Source organism: Pagrus pagrus (genome assembly GCF_965226575.1).
Source record: "Pagrus pagrus genome assembly, chromosome: 24".
Taxonomy (NCBI): Eukaryota; Metazoa; Chordata; class Actinopteri; order Spariformes; family Sparidae; genus Pagrus; species Pagrus pagrus.
Genome location: NC_140206.1, coordinates 17,018,157 through 17,024,156, shown reverse-complemented (window position 1 = coordinate 17,024,156; position 6,000 = coordinate 17,018,157).

Here is a 6,000-nt window from a genome sequence, read left to right as displayed (position 1 = left end):
ACCCGAGTAAGTGCGGCTCCGCTCCTCGACAGCAGCCGAGGCAGCTGTGGTCCCAGGCACTGCTCTCATGGTGAGCCTCACCAAAGTCCCTGGCCACGCCCGCCCCCACATTATCCCAGGCTCGACTCGACCGGTTTGTGGAGAGAGAAAAGCCTGCTCGTTGGGCGCAGGCCACCAAACGGCACAAACACGCGGCCGCTTCCAGACTCTCTGTTTCAGTTGAGGACGGCGGAGGGAAAATGCAGGGCACACTCAGCAGGTTTTGGGCAACGGTCACGACGAGGCAGTTTTGCCTCCTTTTCTGACTACGCAAAGCGCAGCTCTCGCTGCGGTTTGTCAGCCTTCTTTCTTGCTGCCCATTCTCTGCCGTGATTTCAACTTGTCAAGGCCTTTCGGTCTGCAACATTGATTGATTTTCCACAAGGCAGGAGAGGGGTGCACCGTTCCCGGCGGCGCTGCAATACCGGGTCGATGCGTGGAGTGAACGGAGCAAGCCCCTGTTTCAGCTCCCGAGGCTAAAAATCCATTTAATATGTTGTCCCCATATAGAGGACATATCAGATATTAAACTGATAAGAACAGATACTACACTTGATCTTAGCCAAAAGGCCGAGAAGCGATGAGCCCCAGTCGTCTGCTGCCTGAGCCCACCTCCTGGCACGCTTCACACTTGTCGCGGTGTGCCACTTGCACTGCGCAGTGGAGTGGCTTGTGCTTAGCGGCTCCTCCCAAGCGCTCCCTGGCTCAGCCCCGAGTCCGGTGAAGGACGGCTGTATTGCTTTTCACACATGCACGAGGCTCAGCCAAACGGCAAAGCCTGCCAAAAATATCTTCAACTCATTGGTGTTCCTCTCCACGGAAGTCTTTAGTAAAAGGCGAAAGACTTGTGCGTTATGAAGAGAAACCCGAGTAAGTACGGCTCCGCTCCTCGACAGCAGCCGAGGCAGCTGTGGTCCCAGGCACTGCTCTCATGGTGAGCCTCACCAAAGTCCCTGGCCACGCCCGCCCCCACATTATCCCAGGCTCGACTCGACCGGTTTGTGGAGAGAGAAAAGCCTGCTCGTTGGGCGCAGGCCACCAAACGGCACAAACACGCGGCCGCTTCCAGACTCTCTGTTTCAGTTGAGGACGGCGGAGGGAAAATGCAGGGCACACTCAGCAGGTTTTGGGCAACGGTCACGACGAGGCAGTTTTGCCTCCTTTTCTGACTACGCAAAGCGCAGCTCTCGCTGCGGGTTGTCAGCCTTCTTTCTTGCTGCCCATTCTCTGCCGTGATTTCAACTTGTCAAGGCCTTTTGGTCTGCAACACTGATTGATTTTCCACAAGGCAGGAGAGGGGTGCACCGTTCCCGGCGGTGCTGCAATACCGGGTCGATGCGTGGAGTGAACGGAGCAAGCCCCTGTTTCAGCTCCCGAGGCTAAAAATCCATTTAATATGTTGTCCCCATATAGAGGACATATCAGATATTAAACTGATAAGAACAGATTTTTTTTTTTTTTTTTTTTTTTTGAAAAAAGTTTATTGATGCAATTTTCTCTATGTTTCACACTTATTCAGATTACAGTCCACAAAACAAATGATGTTTCAGCACTTAAAACCAATTAAAAACAACATGTCATCCGCAACAATACAGTAGTTAAATCTGTTAAACCATCCACCATAAAAACAACCATCAGATCCAATAAAAGGTATTTACAGATATAAAAGACACAATTGTTGCTGTAAAATACATAAGACATGTTAAAACAAAGTGCTCCTTTGTGTTCATTAAAAGTTTGTTCTGTGAATCAGTGTAAGTGTATAGTATATCAGTGTGTCTTTTAAAAAGGGAGGGCATTTAAAAGCTCTCCAGTCTTTGTTGTGCATGAGCGGGGTGAGTCCCTATCATAGGGAACTCATCCCACTCTCCCATCAGACCCCTGGGGACCCGCTGGTGATGCTCAGAGGAGGCCCTCCACCTCTTGCTCCTTCCCACCTGCCACACCCGGAGGGCCAGGCCGCTGCTGCCTTGACCCTTGTTTGTGGCTCCGGCTCCCACCTCCGAATGAGCGCAGAGGCGATTCTTCTTGTGGCTACGACCTAGGCCTGCCGCCTGCAGCGACGGCTGCCTGGACCGTCGCTGCGGCCATTTGGATCGTAGCCACGGGGGGGATCTGCATGTGCTTTCTCGCCAGCAGGTTTCTGGAGGTCCATATGGCGTCTTTGATGGCGGCCAGGGTGAGCCAGAGCTTGGAGAATTCCTTGGTTGTCCTTTTTCTCTGGCTCACCCCGTAGAGCACTAGTTGTGCGTCTAGGACCTCCCCTGCTGGCAAGTACGGGAATTGCTGGGAGCCGGCCATTGCCCACAGGTCAATGGCAGCGCTGCACTCCCAGAACAAGTGCCTCGCCGACTCGGGCGCGCCACAACCCGGTCGGGGGCAGGTGGCGGATGGTGACATGCCCCGGGAGTGCATCACGGACCTGACCGGGAGGACCTCATGAGCTACCATCCAGGACAGATCCCGTAGTCTGTTTGGGAGAGCGGGATGGTTGACGTTGCGCCAAACGTTTGAGGGCTCGCCGATTGCGAGCCCGCGCACCGGACTCACTGGCTCCCGCTCCTGCACAAGAGAGAGGAGAGAGCGGTGGTTGGTTAAAAGTGACAGCTCCTCCTGTTCCAAGTTAAAATCTTTTAAAAACGTACGTATAAAATCATAGGCCATGGGCAATTTAAAAGACACAGGTGCTCTAAGATCAACTGGTAAAAACTTGAGTGTCCTGAGGTAAGACCCCATCCAGAATCGTGCCATGGCAGATGTCTTGTGATCTCTGGATGGGGATGTGGCGTATTTGAGATGCAGTGTGGTGTAATGGCTTCCTAAAAACAAGTGGAGGTCTGGAACATCTTTCCCTCCTTTAGTCTTTGGCATCTTCATCACCTTTCTTCTGACACGCTCCCACTTGGACCCCCACAGAAAGTAAAAAATGGCTCGATCTAGATCTAAAAGCACTCTACGAGGCGGGATAAAAACAGAACTGATTAGTAAGAACAAGGGTAAAATCACAGCTTTTATGATTAAAACCTTGCCTTCCATTGTCAGTCCCCTTAGTCTCCAGTATCCCAGTCTCTTTCTCACTTTCCCTATCACGTCAGGCCAATTACTCCTCCCACCCCCTTCCCCGTCAAATTTTACCCCGAGTATTTTCATGTCAGTCAGGGTTACAGTCAGAGGGAGTCCTGTGGTCTCGGTCACTGTCCATGGTCCGTAAAATTGGGCTTGGGTCTTGTCGCGGTTGAGTCTGGCTCCAGAGGCCCGTCCGTACCAGTCCGTCAAGTCCATGGTCCTGTTTACAGCTAAAAGGTCAGTACATATAACATTGACATCATCCATGTATAAAAGACATTTTGTGACCAAGCCCCCACTCCCTGGAATTGACACCCCGTTGATCCATTTGTCCCTTCTCAAGATCTGTGCCAATGGTTCCACACATATAACGTAAAGGAGGGCAGATAACGGACAACCCTGACGGACACCGCAGCATATATTCACTGCTTTGGTAAGTTGCCCATTTACAAGGATTTTGCTGGTGATTCCCCGGTAGAGCAATCCCACCCACGCTATGACCCTCTCAGGAAACCCCATTTTTTGCAGTACCTGAAATAGGTACTGGTGCGAGACCCGATCGAAGGCTTTTTCAAAGTCTAAATTTAGCAATACAAGCCGAATGTCTCTGTCTCTCGCGTAACAGATGGTGTCTCTGATCAGTACGAGGCTGTCGGTGATCATCCTCCCCGGGATGGCACAGGCTTGATCCGGGTGGATCACCTCCCCTAAAACCAAAGATAAACGTGTGGATAAAAGTTTGCTAAAAAGTTTGCAGTCAAAGTTTAAAAGCGTTATCGGTCGCCAGTTTTTTAAGTCAGTCTGGTCCTCTTTTTTGTGGATTAACGTCACTATCCCTACTCTAAAGCTCTCAGGTAACAGGTCTAGTCGTTCAAAGTCATTAAAAACAGTTAGTAAGTCATGTGCAAGGATGTCCCAAAAGGTCAGATAAAATTCCAGGGGAAGTCCATCTTGTCCTGGGGACTTCCCCTTCTTAAAATTTTTTAAGCATTTACCTAACTCTAAAAGGCTAAAATCCTGGGTTAAAAGCACATTTTCCTCCACCGTCCTATCAATGTATTCTAAAACCTGTTCTGTAATGTCTGTCTCTATGTCTTTTTTTATATATAATTTATTGTAAAAGAGTTCCACTGTTTCAATTAGTTCATTTGTGTTAGCAGTTAAAAACCTGTCTTCTTTTTTTAGCTTTGTTAAAACCCTACTTTTGCTAGCTATCTTCTTAAAAAAGTATCGTGTGCATTTTTCTCCTTCTTCAATTTCTCTCTCTTTACTTCTTAAAATGATACCCCGACTCTTTATTTCGGCTAGTTTCAGTGGTGGACAGTAACGAAGTAAATTTACTTGAGTACTGTACTTAAGTACAGTTTTTGAGTATCTGTACTTTACTTGAGTATTATTTTGGGGGGATACTTTTACTTTCACTCCACTACATTTGAAGGACAAATATTGTACTTTTTACTCCACTACATTTCTATTAATGCTCTCGTTACTCGCTACTTTTGATCTTACGTCAGCTGATGATTTTTTTTTGTGTGCAAAATTCAGAGAAAATAAACTGTTTCTGCTGATTCGCGTATGGTTTGTCTTAGTCGTATTGCCGTACCTGTACTACGTCATGAGCACCCGTGGCCTTATCTCAAACCCATGTTTGAGATTTTTGTCACAAAAACTGATTCGTTTCAGTTTAAATGTTGGTTGTGCTTACCGCGGACCAATTATATCACGGACTACAAAGACTCGTCTTCCAACCTGAAAAAGCACGTCGCGGTATGTAAAGTAGCTACTAACGTTAGCTAGCTTAATGTTTGTGAAAGAGAGAGAGTGTGTGTGTGTGTGTGTGTGTGTGTGTGCGCGCGCGCGCGCGCGTGTCTGTGTGTGTGTGTGTGTGTGAGAGAGAGTGGGTGTGCACGCGTTAGTGAGGTGCGGCTGTCTTTGATGTGGGTTATCCGGCTCATTTTTAGCTGTGATGTATGATATAAGTAAAGTAAACTAGCCAATAAGTTGTTTATCTGTAAATGTCAATATAAGTTCTTGTAGTGCCTGCATCTACATCTTTTTTTATGTAGAGAAAGCATGGATGTCAGATGCAAAAATATACTGAACTGACCACAGCTGTCTGCAATATATTTCATTTGTTGGTGAATGCAGCTGAGTCTGTGTTCTGAGGCTTCTTGCCTTTATTTGCTTATTTTTGAGCTATAAACACGTCTGTAGCAGAATCGCATCAGTGTATTGTATAATGACATTAAGCTACTTTCCTTTCCTGTATTTCCTGAGATATTTTTTAAATACTTTTACTTAAGTAATTTTTTAAACAAATACTTTAGTACTTTTACTTAAGTAATATTTTGACTAAGCTACTTTTACTTGTATTGGAGTAATATTTGACAAGGAGTATCTGTACTTTTACTCAAGTAGTGAAGTTGTGTACTCTGTCCACCTCTGGCTAGTTTTGACATTTGCTTTTTGACTTCTAAAATGTCTTCATTAAAATCAAATCCCTGGTTCACAAGTTTAAAATATCTCTGTAGTCTTTTCTGCAGTCCCAACATGCATCTTTTTTCTTTATCTTTTTTCTTTTTCCCTGCCTGTCTAAAAAAAGCCTCAGTCTTTGTCTTCACCCACTCCCACCAGTGTGCACGTGAATCGTAACAGTCTTGAAGGGTCTGCCATTGGCTATACTGCTCCCTGTATTGTCCAACTATCTCCCTGTCCTCTAACAGGGAGCAGTTGAGCTTCCACAGACCACTTCCTACAGTCACACCAGAAGAGAGTGTCAGGGTGCATGACAGCATTGCGTGATCAGAAAAGAAAACAGGGGTCAATCTAGCATCAGTTGGTGGGCAGTCCCGTGTAAAAACAATAAGATATATCTGATAAGAACAGATACTACAC